The 21,012-nt window shown below is 42.8% G+C and overlaps 1 protein-coding gene and 1 pseudogene across 3 annotated transcripts in view; one reads left to right on the top strand and one right to left on the bottom strand.

The window, feature by feature from the left end:
• LOC126284242 (bifunctional 3'-phosphoadenosine 5'-phosphosulfate synthase) overlaps positions 1-21,012 on the bottom strand; it is a 339,327-nt gene that overhangs the window by 210,297 nt on the left and 108,018 nt on the right. The gene's annotated exons all lie outside the window — the stretch shown is intronic.
• Positions 19,680-19,797, top strand: LOC126285671 (5S ribosomal RNA; annotated as a pseudogene).

The following is a 21,012-nucleotide window of genomic DNA, read 5'->3' as shown; positions in this document are numbered from 1 at the left end:
TCAAGACCTTCTATACAAATGGGGCTAAATCTCAAGTCCTTTGTGTGACCGTGTTGCTCTGCGCCACACAATGGGCCATATAAAATATCGAATCAAAACACCTTCAGCCATCTAAATTTCCAGTTGTTATTTTACTTTATTTATACAACCCGTTTCAACGGTACATTACGCTTTCTTTAGGCTCCTGTGTTGTTATTTTACTTTATTTGTACAACCAGTTTCAACGCTACATTAAGCTTTCTTCAGGTCCCTGTCTAAAGATGAAAATGATATTAGCGTGAACACACATAACAAAACGGGTGGTGTAAGTATTATATACCGTGGTAATAGGTAGCAACGTATAACAATGCCAACCCGTGCAGGGAGTAATATCACAGTTAAAGTAAGGAAGAAAATGAGAGTAAAGTTGCACACACTGTTAATATAAACTAGGGAACAAAAGATGTACGACATATTATAGCAAGAAAGAATTTACTAAACGGTCAATATTGCGAGTTATGCACAGATAACCACGGTGTAATGTTAATGTTAATGCCTGTGAAACGTCTGGAGCAAAACAGTCACAGTCATATACTGTGCAAACTGAAGCTATAACATTTACTTACATGTTGTTATACAAAAAAAGTTAACTCCCCCCGAGCAGGCCATAAAGGCACAATGGTACCGATCGGCCGTCACTGCATGCGGATATGGAGGGGCATGTGGTGAGCACACCGCTCTCCTGGTCGTATGTCAGTTTCCGAGACCGGAGCCGCTACTTCTCAGTCAAGTATCTCCTCAGGTTGCCTCACAAGGGCTGAGTGCACCCCGCTTGCCAACAGCGCTGGGCAGACCGGATGGTCACATGGTGCTAGCCCAGCCCGACAGCGCTTAACTTCGGTGATCTGACGGGAACCGGTGTTACCACTGCAGCAAGGCTGTTGGCTGTTACATACAAGTAAAACAGAAAACACTGGGCTTCAGCATCGCGCTAACTGTCTGTATCACCGCGTTCCGTATACTAATAATAATGAATAAAACAATAAAATAAAGTTACGTCAATGCAATCTGTTAATCACAGAGTCGTAAGTCGCGCGGAGTGGCCGTGCGGTTAGAGGCGCCATGTTAAGGATTGCGAGGCCCCTTCCGCCGGAGTTTCGAGTCCTCCCTCGGGCATGGGTCTGTGTATTGTTCTTAGCATAAATTAGTTTAAGTTAGGGACCGATGATCTCAGCACTTTCGTCCCTTAGAACTTCACGCACATTTGAAGAGTTGAACAGATTAATAAGGTGCCACCTCTTTAATAAAAAAAGACATTTTTAATCATTCAAACTGTGAATCTAATCTAATATGCCGTAAAGGATTCCCACCAAGCAGGAAGTATTGAAATATATGGGATGGTCGTAAGCAACGTTATCATGAAAGTGGAAGGTCTGCTGTTAAGCAGGCATGTGGCTAGGTGATGTTCCGAACTATAAACTAAGTCTAAAGAAGAGTACTGCAACACATACGCAGTATATTAGAAAGACATTCATGTCAATCAGAACACCCAAAGACCGTATTCCTATATGACATGTAGCCCTTAAGCAGCGTAAGATAAAGGAAAGCACGACCAGGAAAACAATCAGAAAACAAGTGTCAGGGCATACTATACAATGCATAATATGTCAGCTGGTACCTTCATGGGCAGATGATTAATTGAGAATATAGATGTCAAGGAATGCACCAGAACACTATGTCGGGTGTTATCAAGGCACTAGAGGTACAGAGCACAATCTGGACAACTAGTGAAAGTGTAGAGGCGTATAACGTAACAGCCATCATTCGAGATTTTATACTGAACCGCCGAGACCCGCAACCATCTGTATAAATATGGACTTACGGAGAATATGCCATGTTGTGAACGACTGTAATTTCAGAGTGTATCCAGGATTAAAAAAAAATACATCTATATGAACTGAGGGATGCTGCAACTTCCTGAATGAATGGCTTAAACATTAATATTTAAGGATTACGCTTGCTGTCCATATTTCTTAATCCACTGTGAACCTTTTAGTGGAAATTTATTGTTCATTTTATTGTTTATAATATTTTTAGTCCATTTTAAAGTTATCTGTATTGCTGATTTTAATGTTCATCCATATGCTTATCTTACTGTTCGCTTTCTTGTTTCTTTTTATTGGCTCATTTTACAGCTTTTTTTTACTGGTCATTTTACAGTTCGTTGAGTTGCACATTGCGCTGTTTATTTTAATGCATTTTACAGCTCATACGTATAAGACGTGATGTACTTGTTTTTCTCTGCCTCTCAGCTGGTGTACTTTAAATATCCAGTGTACCGTAAATGTCCAAGTGTTAACGACAAACGATATATATACGCCGGCTCGAATCGTCGATTCAATATGTATCTCCGGCAACGAGACTTATAGCGATGTTCAGGTGATTTCTGAGGGTAACTCTCTAGAAGATAGCACGGAAGAACACCCGAGAAGAATTAAAATGACATATTCACTAGAAAAATCTCTGACTACATAATAACAGATTTTGTCACTCACTAGGATGTTGCAAATGTGAGCGGAGCAGGTGAAGAACCACTGTCTGTATGGCTGCATAATTAATTAATACTTAAATATCTGTCGATATATCAATACGCCCGTACTTTATTCGATATATAGCGGGCCGGGCGTTTTTTTAAAATATCGATATACCGGATTCCCTATATTTTTAAAAAAAATATCAATAGCCCTACTGCTAATCTTTTATAGCGATTGCACAAAATTCACTATCGAGTCACATTATTACGACCACTGACTTCATGCGATGTTTTGAGGAGACAGCTTACAGAGGCACATGTTGGGTGTGCAGGGAACAAGCTTTGTCCAGTACATAGACTGCAGTGGCTAAGGAGCAAGGCGTGGCAAACTAGTTTCACCTACCTCACGCGGTGCTGATCTTACATAATTAACTTCATTGAATTTCACATTGAGTGTCAGTATGAAAGTGGACGTGACGTACTGAAGTACAGAATCTTTAAATTCTATGTGAAGATGCCTTATTCATACGCATGTTTTCCATAATGCTGTTCATTACTATCATTTCCATAACATCACTAATTATTTTCCATACTTCTACGCGGAATCATAGGTAGCTCCTACATTGGGGCCAGGATTACTTCATCGCACATTTTAAAACGAACAAGCCAGACAGCGTAACATGATATTCACACCTACTTCGATACAACTCTACTAGACACAGTATTGCTATTGTTAGATCTGCGATTCTGGCATCGCCAGAGGCAATCACTTGACTCCATTCGGAGAGAAACGATCGCTGACTACCGGCAGCGCAACTGCCAGATACCAACTGCTGTGTGCAGAAGTCTGGCCCAAGACTGAATGAAGAACATAGTTGCCTAGAAAAATGGTAACACTGAGGCCTTGCAATAGTAGCGTAAGCAAAATAGAGCCAAATGACTGGTCGTGGCAGACGGACCAACACTGGCCAAGTATCATATAGAATCAAAGTCTTCCGATTACTACCCATTCAGAAATGGTGAGCCCAGCGATCAGGTGCGCATGGTACTTGAAAAGCTGGTCGTACGTATTTACTTATTAGCTATCTCGCTCTCATCCCCACCGTCCACTAGCTGTCAAATACCCCGAATATCTTTGGAAATCTAACATCTCCCGTGAATCTGAACAGAAAAAAGTTCTATTTCATCATTTCTTATCACAGATTGCTGTTTCTTGTTTTTACAGTATTTCCCATTCCAAGGTAGCTCTAGTAGATACCCTCTCTGTGACCCAGACTTTTAAGGCGACAATTGACCATATCGTCGCTCACCCCAGATTATTCTTTCTATGGATCAAGCTCCCATTATACCACCTCATCTATTTCCACAACTCGGCCATGAGACCACCTCATTCCCAACTCCCACAATGAAGGATGTCCAAAACCCCACAATCTATAGCGTTCTCCATCCATTCGTCTTCATTTGCCACTCTTCCTTCGCTATGGAGCCTTACAATAAATCGGTGAAGTTTCCAGACCTGGCAGTTCCAACAAGAGTTCCTGGGGATCATACCTGAGGGATCCGGACGCAACATCTCTCAAGGTGCATCAGTCACAGACCCTGGCGAAGAGATGAAGTGTGTCTGCTCTAGTTTTATAAAGCTCTCATGCGATCACAGCTGGAATGAAAATTCCTGATGTGTGGATTAGCGAGAGCTAAATATCTGAAAAATACTGACTGTAACCACTAAGAGGGGTTGGGTTGCCCACAAGCAGCCATAGGAATGGCCCAATATTTTGTGCAGAGGCTTGTGAACTGCTATTACCCAGGCAGCTCGCTTTACATCTGGCACACGAGTACTCGTTTTTCTTTTGCCATCAGTCTCCCATTAGACTGAAAACCCAACACCACAACAAATGTTTGTAAAACACCGGGCTGTAGAAAACCATTTGGTGCCAAGCGAGCTAAGACACTGTGACACCAGATGCAGAGCAAAAATCGGATCTTGCACAAGTACCGAACCGAGTGGCGCCCTAGGGACTGACGATGCCGGAATAATTTTGGAACAACTGGTGTACAGAAGCCGATATCCTTTATTCTTCTGCAATCGAATCCTGTGCTCAGTCTCTAATTAGCTCATCGCTGACTGGACATTAAACCTTCGCTCTTCTTTCTTTCTTTCATTTAATGTGCTTGGGTGGTAATGACCATGTTCTTGTGCATCTGTGATCAGTCCTCAGATAAACAGCGTGACTATTACAGCACCATACTGTTTTGCAGCATTGACGAATTATGTAAAACAAACGACACTTACAGTGAAAATGTACTTAATTCATTAGACAAAAAATTGAAGGCAACGGGTATATCTCGTGATCTGTCAAAGGAATTTGACTGTGTAAATCACAACATCCTTTTAAGTAAATTAGAATATTATGGTGCAACAGAAAATGCTGCAAAATGGTTCAAATCTTATTTCTCTGGCAGGAAACAAAGGGTGTTATTAGGAAAGAGACATGTATTAAGCTATCAGGCATCATCCAGCTGGGAACTAATTAGATGTGGGGTCCCACAAGGTTCCATCTTAGGGCCCTTACTTTTTCTTGTGCATATCAATGACCTTTCATCAGTAACATTGCTAGAAGCCAAGTTTGTTTTGTTTGACGGTGATACAAACATTGCAATAAATAGCAAATCAAGTGTAGTCTTAGGAAGATCGGCTAGTAAAATTTTTGTGGACATTAATCACTGGTTCCTAGCCAATTCTTTGTCACTAAACTTTGAAAAAACACACTACATGCAGTTCAGAACTTGTAAGGGGTGTCGCACGAGTACATGCCTAACATACGATGGCAAGCAGATAGAAAAAGTGAACAATGTTAAATTCTTGGGATTACAGCTTTATAATAAATTAAGCTGGGAGGAACAAACCACAGAACTGCTGAAGCGTCTTAACAAATCTCTATTTGTAATGCGAATTGTGTTAGACATAGTGGATATAAAAATGAAAAAGCTGACATACTATGCTTACTTTCATTCCATAATGTCATATGGGATTATTTTGTGGGGTAATTCATCAAGCCAAGCTAATGTTTTCCGGGCACAAAAACGTGCAGCAAGAGTTATATGTGGTGTGAACTCAAGAACATCCTGCAAAGCCTGTTTAGGGAACTAGGGATACTAACTAATGATTCCCAATATATCTATTCCTTAATGAAATTTGTCACCGAAAATATATCACTTTTTCAAACGAACAGCTTAATGCATGGAATCAATAATAGAAATAAGAATAATCTTCACAAGGAGTTAAAGTCACTTACTCTTGCACAAAAAGGTGTGCTGTATTCAGGAACACACATTTTCAATAACTTGCCAGCATCCATAAAAAGCTTAACAACCAATGAAATTCAGTTTAAGAGAAGCCTAAAGGCTTTATTGGTGGCCGAATACTTCTACTCCATCTATGAATTTCTCAGTAGAACCAACTGATTATATATACAATCTAACATCTGCACCATTTCAGTGCAGTAATGTGTTAATTGTAAATAAGTATTGTGAAAGTTTTATTATGTGTTTATTATAAATAAAAAACTTTATTTTTTAATTTTAAATTCAGTGCATTAATGCGATATGAGTAAAAGAGTGTTTGTAAAATGATTCTTTCATATAGTGTTCATTATAAAAATGACGATCATTCCACTTGGGACCTGTGGAAAGTACATTAGCTTATTTGGTTCAGTTGTAAATATTTGTCATGTATTATTGTTTTTCTGACATGTTCTACATCCTGGAGGACCTCCTCACTACGGATCAATTGGAATGAAAGCAAATCTAATCTAACCTCTAAAACTATACTCTGGTTCCCACTTACTCCCCCCATGTATTGTAACGAATTATGACGGCAAGACACAATATTGGAAATTTCTGCTGTGGCTGTTATGGTGCCCAGCTTACCATATCTTGCATTTTCTGCGCGGCAGTTTGCCAACGCAAAACCTGCGAACGGAGTGGGCTTGTACGCTATCTCCATAGGAGACTACTCCCTGCTGAAGAGATAGGCACGTCCTCATTCCAAGGTGCCGCGATACGAGGCTTCTGCCTGTACCTTGGAGCCGCACCACCGACTTGGAAAAGTACGAAAGACGCGTCCCGAAAACAATGCCTCTGAAACGAAACGATTTATCTGCCATCAGCATGACTCGGTAACATTGTATGTTCTCTGTTTCTCAACTCGCAAGTGTTCCTGACAGTGGCAAACCAGAAAAACAATTTACGTAAGCCACTGATGGATAGATAAACAGACGCAGTTCCTATGCTTTCCCAACAAAAACAGTCATCCCCTTACTCGCAGGTTATACCTTCAACTGTCAGGATGCAGTTCAATAATTTCATTTTCGCCTGTCATCTAAATAAGCTCAAAACAAAGACTAATTTTTGCGATTAATTATAACCCATCACCGTATTTAATGTAATAGTGTGATGAGAATTAAAGGCATATCGAAGAATAGTAAAACAGGAATAGCTAGAGGAAAAAGCAAAACTGTAGAAGCACGTATGACTGTGAGAAAGACAGGTACTACAAATAGGAAACCTAAAGAAACCTTCGGATAAAAGAGAAACAGCGTTATGAATATCAAAAGCTCAGATTTGAAGCCCGTATTAAGCAAATAAGTAAAGGATTAAAGGTGCAAGAAATATATAAAAGAGCAGTACAAGGTACAGAAACGTGAAGACAGTATGATACAAACGGGAGAAAAAATCGTCGAAGAAAAGATGATGGCTGTGACATACTGCGAATAATTTGACACAGCGTGACAGACTGAAGTCGAGACAAGACACCTGGAGTATCCTTTGGGATAACGGAACACGACAGAAGTGCTCTTTCTGGAATGCGGATTGTTAAATACCTTCAGACATCAAAGAGAATGTAATAAGCACAGTACGATAGAAGGTCGCTAGCGACAGGTGTATTGCCGAATCGTCAATGTGATAAGTCGTGGTAGCAAAACACTAATAGGAATTATTTATGGAAAAAATGGAAAGATTGGTAGAAACCGAATTCGGGGAAAATCACTTAAGTAATAAATATATTGCAGCCAAATAGCCATAAAAGTTCTAAGACTAATTACAGTTGTAACAGGAAAAGAAAGTGGAAATTTTACACATTGTGGTTTACATAGTCACTTACTGTCAGCGTCCTTTTAATGCAGCAGTGTTCCGTATGGAAAAGGCATATTCGGTTACACAGGTTACACTTGCACGTTGCATTAGGTTCACAATAGTCTTATGTTTAGGGGCAAATCGAGAACTGACTACACTAAACTGGTTCAACTTGATGTAGATTTTAATTGTTACACATAAAAGAAGAAATCTGAACAAGGTAGACTACTTTAGAGAGCTGTATCAAACTAGTTTTCGAACTGAAGACCACAGCAACAACTTCGTAATATTTTTTAACATTAAAAAACGAATGTACTTACCTTCAGATAAGAATATGGATGAGTGAGTTAAGGCACCTTTGAATGCGTTGCTGCTATTCAAATTTCTATCTACACGTGCACCCAAAATTTTAGATAAATTCTGGTCTAATTATTAATTCATGAAAGCTAATTATTTTCGTGATTGGCGTTGTACCCATTGATTATCAGTGATGAATTTGATTCAAAACAACAGACGCATATTATATTTCACCGTGGATATATTTAGCCTGCCCTTCTTTGGCAGATACTTCGACGCACTGTTTAGTATTCACAACAGTGACACTGCGTATTATCAGACAGTGTGTTACGATAAAGAAATGCAGGGTAATCGCGACAACGTGACAGAAATTTGAATGCTGCGTTTTATCGTCGTCTTGTAATCTGACTCCAAGGCGAAGAGGCGCAGTAGTCAGCACAAACGCCATCCAGATTTAACTATTCCTTGGTTTTCTTAAATCACGTAAGGCAAGTGCTAGGCTGATTCCTTTGAAAGTCGCACCATGCTCCCTTCTACAGTCCATGATAGGGCTCCGTCTCTGATGACCTCGTCGTCGACGAGACATTAAACCCTAACCTTTCTTCATTGTTTTATCTTTTTCGTATTGTGCTCCTACTGCTAATGGATATCACCACACAAATACCTAAAGTTCATTTGTTGAGCTCCAAAGAGCTTCCTAGAAGCATCTAAATTTACATATACATACACATGCTCACTCTCGAAGCTACAATACGCGGCATGAAGGAGCGTACCTTATACTACTGCTAGTCACTCCCTTTCCTGTTAAACCGGCCGGAGTGGCCGTGCGGTTCTAGGCGCTACAGTCTGGAGCCGAACGACCGCTACGGTCGCAAGTTCGAATCCTGCCTCGGGCATGGATGTGTGTGATGTCCTTAGGTTAGTTAGGTTTATTTAGTTCTAAGTTCTAGACGACTGATGACCTCAGAAGTTAAGTCGCACAGTGCTCAGAGCCATTTTGAACCCTTCGCAAATGGAGGGCGGAAAAAAAAAACTGTCTATATGCTTCCACACGACCCCTGATTCGTCTTAAAACTGTGTTAGCGGCGCTTACGCGAGATATATGAGGGGCGTTTGAGAAGTCTGTGCAAAAATAAAAACTACTTGCGTGTTTGGGGTAAGCATTTTTTATTTTTCAACATAGTCTCCTTTTAGATTTATACACTTCGTCCAACGCTGTTCTAATTTGTAGATCCCTTCCGAATAATAGGAATTGTCCAAGTATGCACAATAGCTATTCGTTGCTACAATCACCTCCTCGTTTGAATAAAATCTTTGTCCCGCCAGCCATTTCTTCAAATCACGTAACAAGTAGTAGTCCGAGGGAGCCAAGTCTGGAGACAGTGGGGATGTGAAACGAGTTTGAATCCTATTTCCATTAATTTTGCGACCACAACTGCTGATGTGTGTGCTGGTGCATTGTCGTGATGGAAAAGGACATTTTTGCAGTCCAACTGCCGGCGTTTTCTTGCAGTTCGGTTTTCAAACAGTTCAATGACGATGAATAATATGCGCCTGTAATAGTTTTACCCTTTTCCAGATAGTCGATGAGGATTATCCCTTGCGAACCCCAAAAGACAGTCGCCATAACCTTTCCAGCCGAAGGAATGGTCTTCGCCTTTTGTGGCGCAGATTCTCCCTTGGTAACCCATTGTTTAGATTGTTCTTTGCTCTCAGGAGCATAACAATGTATCCATGTTTCATCCACACTGATGAAACGGTGCTTAAAGTCTTGCGCATTCTTCCTGAACAGCTGGAAACCATACTTGCAGCACTTCACACAAATCCGTTTTTGGTCAAGTGTGAGCAATCGCGGAACCCATCTTGCGGATAGCTTTCTCATGTCCAAATGTTTATGCAAAATTTATGTACCCGTTCATTCGAGATGCCCTCAGCACTAGCAATCTCACGCACCTTAACTCTTCTGTCATCCATCACCACATCATGGATTTTATCAATGGAGTCGTAACCTCCACAGAGCGTCCAGAACGTTCAGGAACACTTGTGCCCATATGGCCACTCTGAAAATTTTGAAACCACTTATAAACTATTCTAATCGAAGGTGCAGTGTCACCGTAATGTTTATTATGTTTCTCTTTAGTTTCCTGAGGCGTTTTGCCTTTCATAAAGTAATGTTTAATCACCACACGAAATTCTTTTTCGTCCTTTTTTTGAAATAACTCGACTTCCTTGATTCACACGAATGCCAAACACAAAGAAATACACCAATATGGCTGGAACTTGGTGTGCGTTCTTTTCAAAGATGCTACTAACTAAATATGATCTGATTCGCGCCGGTGGTGCAATCTCTCGGACTTTACACGGACTTTTCAAACGTCCCTCGTATGTATGTGGGAGCAGAACCGTTCTGCAGTTCGCAGATGTCCATTCTCCTATCTTTCTCAGTGTTTTGCTAAAGATAGTCTTCTTCCCACCAGGGGTTTCCATTCAAGTTGACGGAGAATTTCTGTAATACTTTGATGTTGTTCGGACACCAGTAACAAAGCTAGCTACAGGGCCATGAATTGTTTCGATTTCTCTCTTTAATCCGACCTGCTTGGGATTCCAGACGCTCAAGTAATGCTAAAAAAAATCCGTTGCATTAGTGTTTCGTGAACGTTCTCCTTCACAGCTAAAATTATCTCAATAAATCGAAGTCGCCTTACTTACAACCGACCTTACGTGTTCATTCCATTTCATGTTGCTTTGCAACATGACGCTTAGATACTTAATCGACGTGACTGCGTCGAACAGCACTCCACTAACACTGTATTCGCACTTTAGAAGATTGTCTTTTCCACTCATCTGCATTAATTCACATTTTTCCACACGCTGTTCACCACACCAACCAGAATTTTTGTCTAAGTCATCTTGTGTGCTCCTTCAGTCACTAAACGACGACACTTTTCGATAAACAATCGCTGACTGATACTCACCCTATCTGTCAGATGTTTATGTACATATATAACAACTGCGGTCCTACACACTCCAGTGTGGCACCCCTGATGATAACCTTATCTATGTTGACTCGCCGTCCAGTACAACGTACTAACGTACTGGATTCTATTACTTCAAAAGTAACGTGGTTTAGTGGTTGTTTAGTGTCACTGCCTCTTAACCGTGGGACCTCGGTTTCTATTCCTGGTCGGGACGGAGATTTTATTCGCCCGGCACTGGGCGCTGGGTGCTTGTGTTATCCGAATTATTCATCTCATCTTTATCGGATTCGCATGTCGCCGAAGTAGCGTCCAATTGAAAGACTTGCACCTGGTGGCTGAACAGTCCTTTAAAAAGTTTTCGAGCCACTCACAAGTGTGACAGCCTATTCCATAAGTTCGGCCTTTCGTCGACCGTTTGATGTGGTACTGTGTCAAAAACTTTCTGGACGTGTAGCACTTTGGAATCTGCGCAAATAGCGCACAAGTAAAGCACCCGTGCAAGCTTCAAGCTATGTTCACGTGACGGAAACCTGACGTGCGTTTTCGAATCGCGCGTCTAGACATATAACTCTCAACTTACAACTATTCACACGAGCGCGCGTCAACACAGCGTTTACGGAAACATTCTCTAGACGCAGACAAACGTGCGTTGACGCGTTTTTTGAAAGGCAGATGGTGCCCTCATGCTGTTCAGTTGAGTGCGCGTTTTCGTCGTGATCAGACGTATTGTGCGTGTGTTTCAGTTACTTTTGTCTGCTGGACGTTGCGAAAAATGAGTGACACGAATGGCGAGAATATAGACGTCGACCTATTTTTTGAAAAGTAGAAAAAGGCAATCTGTAAGATAGCGTCACATGAAAATTAAATCTTGTGACGCCAAGCTTGTGAAGAATAGAGTTTGAACTTCAGTGGGGAAATGACTCGAGAAATAATATAAATAAGAAAAACTTTATCGTTAACAAGTACACTTTCGTTCGTAATGGTCAAGTCAACCTTCACTAACAGAAAAGTTGACAAATTTAGCCAGAACGTTATCCACTGATGAAGAATGTCGTCCGTTGTGGGTGGCATTTATACTTGTGAGATTTCATTCTAACAAGTCTTCGTGTTTAAATCCATCTCTCATTCCAACGTGGTTGTGAAGTACTGCAGTCGCTTTTACAGTGTGTTCGACACAATCCACATTGAATCGTTGTAATGTTCTCCATTCATTACACGGTATACACTCAACACACCTAAGAGCTTAAGTTAGCCGATAGTTAAACAACAGTTCGTTCACAGATCAGCTGCTTTATGCTGTAAAGTCTCATTAAATTCTCCATCATCCAAAATACTACTACGGGCACATAAGTAAGTGCCACGTCGCGGATTTCTGTTAAAGATTTTTGTATCGGTATGTCCCAAGACTTACCAGTGAATCTCTCTTATAAAACGGTAACCCCTGAAAATTACTGAGTCGCTGTCTTACTCACGAGCGCGAATATTTACCCGACACAAGCGAAGTTCAGAGTAACATAACGGCAAAAGTACTAGAGAAACAATATTTAGAAGTGAAGTATAGGAAGAAAGTTTTGGATTTTGTATTCTAATATGTTTACAATCGAGTGCTCGATGCAATGTTGAGGAAACATTGCGTACCATTCAAATCCTTGAGATATTTCAATCAATTTTTCTACATCTCGTATTAGCATCGCAATATCTTTTAATTCCACCCAGATAACTTTGCATACAGTCGATTTCCCAGTTGTTCATGAATAGTGTACCTCTGCAACCGTACAACCGCTTGCAAAATATCTGAAACAGAAACAGACTGCGACAATCTGCAGCGAATAACGCCCTCCTCCACTCGTCATCTCAACTGTCTTGAGTACGATCGCGCCTTAGCGTGCGTCAGCGCGCTTTACATCTGAACTTAGCCCAGAGCCATAATAATCTTCTTGTCCAGAAACTTTTCACACACTTTCCTTGTAAACAATGAAGCGCGTGGTGCCGAAGTTCTTTCATAGCATGACCCTAACACCAAAGTTGAAACAACAACGTTCGTGAAAACTGTAAAATTAAAAAGGTTATCCGAACAAATTCTGTACGATGGATAAGGTACAGGAGGCGGCTCAGAAGAAACCATACGAGGAATATGGCGGGGCGCTAAGAAACAGGAACCCTCGCTCCCATCCACCCCGCGTTTGCCCTTCTCCATATTATTGGCCGCTCGAAAACTATTTCCTTACCATACTACGCAACAAAATTATACGATCACTTTTTCGAAACCCCTTAACTGTCACGCATTGTGGCACGTAAGTTTGAAATTTGACTCAAAGGCACCTACAGTCTTCCTCCGTAATGGTGCGAAGTGTGGCACCCTGAACGTCATCCTCAGGTTCGGCTGCGCTTGAAATAGCAAGGTGTCGACACATGCGAAAAAATGTCCACTGATCGGAAGTTCATGTGCGTTGTAATGTGGGTTAATGATGACACATTGGCACTAAATGCAACCACAATTCTGCCTAACGCCACAGCGCACTTGTCACACGGTGAGAAGCTATCACAGCCGCCCCCCCCCCCCCTCTCCCTCCCCACTTATCCACATTTCACCCTTTCATTTGATGTCTCTGCGATGGTGCCCAGAACCGCGTCACCCACCGTTGAAATAACGCTGCTCAGAATCGACATGAAAAGGCGTCAGGGGTGACATAAAGTGTGTCTCTTCGGCGTTGATTCCCACAAACTTCCCGGTCGAAGACAGCAGTTCGCGGAACCATGAGCAACTGGAAGATGTTCTTGGCAAACTTAGACACTGCGGACTCATTCGACGTTTCACCCCTTCTCTGAGGACATTGTGAGGTTGTATCCCCGGTGAACGTCATGGCATTCCTTTATAGTGCAGCGCGACCACAACTTTTGCTTTCGTGTACAGGTTGGCACCACTACGGACCATTCAAAACCATTCGACGAAATTGAGCCTCATCCGAAGTAACAAAAGATACTTGCGTTTTTTCAACCTACCTGTTTTCCACCCAACTGTGAGTGGTGACACAGGAGTGCAACTTTAACGTGTGCTTGAATAAAACGAAAAAGAGTCCTTTTAAGAACCTCCCCTCCACTTCGGCAACATCCTCGGTGCCACCCACGCGTCTTTCTTGAGTACTCTTGAATTATACTTTCAGAAATTTCGACACCATGTCAGCCTGGCAGCTGCTCTAACGCCTCAGCGTTAGGCAACCCAGTCGACACCACGTGGGTGGGGTTTGCCTACCTTCAGGCGCGAGAGCAGCCGTCAGGTTGAAAATGGTCTCGAAGTTTCTGACAGTGCTCAACAAAGTTGCGTAGGTGGTACTAAGGGTGTTGCCGAACTGGAGAGTCGTAGATGGACCCTTTGTCCATCTTCGGGCCATTGCTTTTTCCTGCGTACATTAATGATCTCTCATCAGTTACATTGCCAGAAGCAGAGTTCGTTTTGTTTGCAGATGACACAAGTATTGCAATAAATAGTATTTCGAGTGTAGTTCTAGACAGATCTGCTAATGATATTTTCATGAATATTAATAAATGGTTTAAAGCCAACTCACTGACATTAAACGTCGAAAAGACTCACTATATGCAATTCAGAACCTGTAAGAGGTTTCCACCCAGCATATGCGTAAAGTATGAAGAAGAGCAGATAGAAGAGGTTGACAGTTTTAAATTCCTGAGATTACAACTTGATAATAAATTCAGTTGGGAGGAGCACACCACAGAACTGCAGAAACGCCTTAACAAATCTGTATTTGCAATTCGAGTGTTAGCTGACATAGGCGACATAAAAATGAAAAAGCTTGCATACTTTGCCTACTTTCACTCCATAATGTCATATGGTATAATATTTTGGGGTAACTCTTCAAGTCAAACAAAAGTTTTCAGAGTTCAAAAACATGTAATACGTATTATTTGTGGAGTAAATTCACGGACGTCCTGTAGAAACCTCTTCAAAGAACTGGGTATACTAACTACTGCCTCTCAGTATATTTACTCCTTAATGAAATTTGTCCTAAATAATATGCGAGGGCTGTCCAGAAAGTAAGTTCCGATTGATCGCGAGATGGAAACCCCAGTGAAAATCAGAAATGTTTTACTCGTAGCAGTTTGCTGCACCTTCCCTACGTAGTCGCCGTTCTGACTTAGACATTTTTCGTAGCGTTGTACCAACTTTCCTATACCCTCATCATAGAAGGCAGCCGCCAGTGCTTTCCACCAATTCTCTACGCTGGCCTACAGCTCGTTGTCTGTGCCAAAATGTTGTATTCATAGCCAGCGGTTCATGTGAGCAGAGATGAACCTCAGAGGGAGACAATTACGGGCTGTATTGTGGGTAATCAAACACTGGCAATTGAAAACGATGCAGGAACATCTTCATTGCCCCTACAGAATGCGGCTGAGAATTGTCTTGAAGAAGAAACCGCACGACAGTTATGTAATGTTCTCTGCATAGCTTCAGGCGAAATTTCTCACCAGGCCCTTGTACCTGGCGGGAGACACTATTGTTCTAGGTATCTTTATGTGCTCCCTGTGATATCAGGAATGAGAAGAGCAAGGTGATGCTATCTAGGGTCATACTAGAGACACTGCCCAACACACCTGTACAAAGATTTATCGGATTTTCCCAGTTGTTTTCATTTCGCTACCGATCGGAACTTACTTTCTGGACACCCCTCGTATCTCTTTTTCCAACAAACAGCTCAGTTCATGCATACATTACCAGGAACAAAAATGATCTGCACAAGGACTTAAAAGCACTTACTTTAGTTCAAAAAGTTGTCCACTACTCAGGAACACTCATCTTCAATAATTTGCCAGCAAACATAAAATATTTAGTTACAAATAAAGATAAGTTTAAAAGGAGCCTGAAAGACTTACTAGTGCCCAACTCCATCTACTCCATTGACGAATTTTTTAATAGAAACAAATGATGCATTGTATAATTTCATACTATTAGCATTGTTATTTCAGCTTAAAAAAATATTGACATATTCCACATCCACGAGGATCTCCTCAGCATGGATCTATGGAACGAAAAACTAATCTAATCTGTCGCTTTATTCGTACACATGTTAACGTTGCACTCTAGCATCATTACACAACATGAGGTCGGGAAACAGAAAAGTGTAAGTACCGTTTCCTGTTTCTGATCAGGCTCAAATTTCGTCGAATGTTTTTGAATGGTTCGTAGTGGTTCCAACTTGTACAGAAGAAATTTGTGGTCATGCTGCACTTCGAAGGGATACCTTTGAGAAGGGTTGGAACGTTTGAGTTTATCAGCAGTGTCAAAGATTATCAAGAACATCCTCCTGTTTGTCACTGCATTGAGAACTATCGTTTTCGACCTCAAAGTGTCTGGGGATCAATGCCCTAGGGAAACGGGTAGTTTCGTGTCGCCTCTGAGCGGCGGGTCTGAGGTGTGTAGGTCACCCATAAGAAAACCGCCTGATTTCAACGCTGGGTGTCACGTTTCTGACCTCCTTAACAGAGACGTCACAGGAAAGGGTGAAATGTGGGGAAAAGAGCGGGTGACAACCTTCTCATCGAGTGACACGGCCTCGTTGGCGTTGGGCAGAATTGTGGTGGAATTTGATGACAGTGTGACATCATTACCCACCTTACAGCTCACATGAACTTCCGAGCTGTGGCCTGTTTTTCACACCTTGCTGGCTGAAGCGTTGCAGAGCGCCGCGAGGGGTAGCCGCGTGCTCTACGGCGCCTAGCTACGGTTCGCGCGGCTCCCCTCATCGAGATTCGAGTCCTCCCTAAGGCGCGCGCGCGCGCGCGCGCGCGCGCGCGCGCGTGTGTGTGTGTGTGTGTGTGTGTGTGTGTGTGTGTGTGTGTGTGTGTGTGTGTGTGTGTGTGTGTTGTCCTTAGCATAAGTTAATTGAAGTTAGATTAAGTAGTGTGTAAGCCTAGGGACCGATGACCTCAGCAGTTTGGTCACATAGGAACTTACCACAAATTTCCAAAAAATTCCGTTGTCGAGCCCTAGGTTGACATCGCAGGGCGCCACGCTTTTACACCACTAGACATGAATGTTGTAGGCACCTTTGAGACACATTTCAAACTTATGCGGAATGGGAGCCTATTACGGGGTCTCGAAAAAGTAACCATTTAATTCTGTTGCGCAGTGTAGTAGACTTCACTGTCAGCTTCGTCGTGTTTCACTGTTCGCCGTTTATAATCCCCCACTTTCTTTTACTTTCTATGTACAACATTATTCGAGAAACAGGAAAATTCTAGTGAAATGTGCAAGCTAACATCTTGTAATGGTACTTGAATTACGTAACCATTACGGCACCTCAACCCAACCTCTCGATACCAGCAATATTCTACTGTGTTTCTGTAAAGTAGTTAACATATTTCTGAGACAATATTCAGATTTGATTTCATTAATGTAGAGGTATTTTGATACATCGATATGTGTATATTACAATGATATTATTCTTATGTGAATTCTCTCTTTTGTGACTATGATCTCTGACGTTCTTGTAACTCTGATTTTTGGGCGCGTAAGCTATTATTAGTTAGTTAGAGAAGTCTTGGACGTCATGTTGGAAAGACGCATATTGTAGTCAGCTTATAAAATGTGAACTTTAACAGTGAGGAAGATGTTTCCAAGTATGTTCTGTATTGTGATGTTTTGTGTGTTACGTGATATTGCAACAAAAGCAATAAAAAGGAAGTGTAACTTAAATTCGGAGTGCTAATTACTTTTTTACATCACCATTGTCCTGCAAAAGTGTAATCTTCAAGAATGATTTGTGAAGCGCATCTACAAAACTTTTGAATATAGCAGAATAAAACCTAGGCCTCTTTGCATCCGAGCTTGGAACAATTAACACCTAGATTTTCGACGATTAAGCCACGATTTTACGACGAGACCAGCGTGGGAAACACGAATAGATGAGTGCCTAGTTTATTCATTATTACATGAAATGACTTTATTAACTGTGCTCTAATTACACCTGCCACATGATAACTTTGTTGTTGCCCGAAAATGCAGTAATTAGCAGCGTGAGGAACACCACAATCATTATTAAATTTTGACCTTTGTTGTGGTAGGGTTGTTAGAATCTCATCCACATTTTGCGCAAGAAACAGACTAGAAATACCACCACAGGCCATGTTTTAACTCAATAAAATAAAAGCTGCATCATGACTAAACAACACATTGCAGTCTTTGCATACACGATACCAGTATTACGTAAATTACTGATACGGCGTCTGCTGATACCATGTGCACACAAATGCAGAATTCGACCGTTTTAATTCCGGAAGCTGCCCTATGAAACATGAACTTTGCCAGGGTGGGGTAGTTTGTGTGACTCTACGATACAGCCAGCGTACCCTAGGTGCAAGCATATTGGAGGGGCATCTGTGAGGAGACCAGGGAAATGGGCGGTTCCTGCAGAGAATCAGCATTATTTTCAGTAAATCAGGAGCAACAGCCTGTAGGACTCAGTGATCTGGGCTCGTAATATTATTCAACGTGCCTTTGCTACGTTCCTACTGCATACATCTGAAAGCTGAGGGAAGTTACAGCCGTAATTATTTCGGAGGACGTGCGGCTATACACTATGACTTAATGATGAGTGCAATATCCCCGAGGTAAAATAGTCCTCCATTCGAATCTATGGGCAGGGGCTACGGAAGAGGATGTCATCAGGGAAATCAAAAGTGCCACTTACGGGTAAGAGAGTGAAATGTTGGATCCCTTAATCGAGTGGCACTGAAGATGTGTCTTTATTTAATATAGTGTTACTATAAATGATTTATTCGTTTTCAGTTTGGTATTTTCCCGATATATAGATGTGCAAACGTGATCGATGTACGAGTAGGACCGCAAACTCACCATGTTCCTATTTCGCACTTTACAAATGTACAACGCCAAATGCCCAAGCGATACTCAAATTCCTTCCATAACTCGTGTAGGAGTATCCCACCTCTGGTCATCACAGCACCGATGAGTAGCATCGGCTGTTCCAGTGTCCTTGGCAGTGGAGGTACATAACCATAGTCCTTAATGTACCCCCAAAAGAAAAAGTCAGAAGGTATTAGGTCAGGGGACTTCGGGGAGGGGGGAGGCAATGGAACAGAGCCACATCTTCAACACTACGCCCAATGCACTGGTGCAAAAGAACGTCGTTTAGGTAGTGAAGAATATCGATGCCGCGGGTTGTTGGAAGATGAAATTCTCTGAATCAGCAACATATCAGGGTAAGACGTACCCGTCATAGACTTCTCACAGAAGAAAAGGAGCACATACAGCTTCGCCTGTAACACTGTACAGAAAACATTAACTTCCAGTGAACATCACCCATGTGCCACAGTTTCATGAGGATTTTCAGTGCCCCACTCTCTTAAATTGTGGCGATTAACCGTTCCAGATAATTGGAAGGTTCATTAGTTGCAGCCGGCCGGAGTGGCCGTGCGGTTCTAGGAGCTACAGTCTGGAGCCGAGCAGGTTCGAATCCTGCCTCGGGCATGGATGTGTTTGATGTCCTTAGGTTAGTTAGGTTTAATTAGTTCTAAGTTCTAGGCGACTGATAACCTCAGAAGTTAACTCGCATAGTGCTCAGAGCCATTTGAACCATTTTTTGATTCGTTGCCAAATATCAACTTGGAGGCGAAATGCTTATTCGCAAGTGCTTTCTTCATAGTTAATGTTCTTTCCTGCTTGGAGGACCACAGTCAAGTAAAACAATATGAATGAAATTTACGCCGTTTGACTGTGAATTGGCAACGGCCTTGCCGCAGTGGCTACACCGGTTCCCGTCAGATCACCGAAGTTAAGCACTGTCGGGCGTGGTCGGCACTTGGACGGGTGACCATCCGGGCCGCCATGCGCTGTTGCCATTTTTCGGGGAGCACTCAGCCTCGTGATGCCAATTGAGGAGCTACTCAACCAAATAGTAGCGGCTTCGGTCAAGAATACCATCTTAATGACCGGGAGAGCGGTATGCTGACCACACGCTCCGCCTATCCCCATCCACAGCTGAGGATGATACGGCGGTCGGAAGGTCCCGATGGGCCACTTGTGGCCTGAACACGGAGTGATGACTGTTGTTTATTCATTTATTTTACACACCCATGAGTTCGGCTTTGCAGCAGTTCTCAAGTGCATGACGAAATGTTTAAATATGTGTGACCTGTCTTATGACAGGTCATTGCCGAATAAATACACTCCTGGAAATGGAAAAAAGAACACATTGACACCGGTGTGTCAGACCCACCATACTTGCTCCGGACACTGCGAGAGGGCTGTACAAGCAATGATCACACGCACGGCACAGCGGACACACCAGGAACCGCGGTGTTGGCCGTCGAATGGCGCTAGCTGCGCAGCATTTGTGCACCGCCGCTGTCAGTGTCAGCCAGTTTGCCGTGGCATACGGAGCTCCATCGCAGTCTTTAACACTGGTAGCATGCCGCGACAGCGTGGACGTGAACCGTATGTGAAGTTGACGGACTTTGAGCGAGGGCGTATAGTGGGCATGCGGGAGGCCGGGTGGACGTACCGCCGAATTGCTCAACACATGGGGCGTGGGGTCTCCACAGTACATCGATGTTGTCGCCAGTGGTCGGCGGAAGGTGCACGTGCCCGTCGACCTGGGACCGGACCGTACCGATGCACGGATGCACGCCAAGACCGTAGGATCCTACGCAGCGCCGTAGGGGACTGCACCGCCACTTCCCAGCAAATTAGGGACACTGTTGCTCCTGGGGTATCGGCGAGGACCATTCGCAACCGTCTCCATGAAGCTGGGCTACGGTCCCGCAAACCGTTAGGCCGTCTTCCGCTCACGCCCCAACATCGTGCAGCCCGCCTCCAGTGGTGTCGCGACAGGCGTGAATGGAGGGACGAATGGAGACGTGTCGTCTTCAGCGATGAGAGTCGCTTCTGCCTTGGTGCCAATGATGGTCGTATACGTGTTTGGAGCCGTGCAGGTGAGCGCCACAATCAGGACTGCATACGACCGAGGCACACAGGGCCAACACCCGGCATCTTGGTGTGGGGAGCGATCTCCTACACTGGCCGTACACCTCTGGTGATCGTCGAGCGGACACCGA

Source organism: Schistocerca gregaria, chromosome 8 (assembly GCF_023897955.1).
Source record: "Schistocerca gregaria isolate iqSchGreg1 chromosome 8, iqSchGreg1.2, whole genome shotgun sequence".
NCBI classification, from domain to species: domain Eukaryota; kingdom Metazoa; phylum Arthropoda; class Insecta; order Orthoptera; family Acrididae; genus Schistocerca; species Schistocerca gregaria.
Note: the sequence above shows the minus strand (reverse complement) of the source record. Positions and strands in the feature narration are given on the sequence as shown.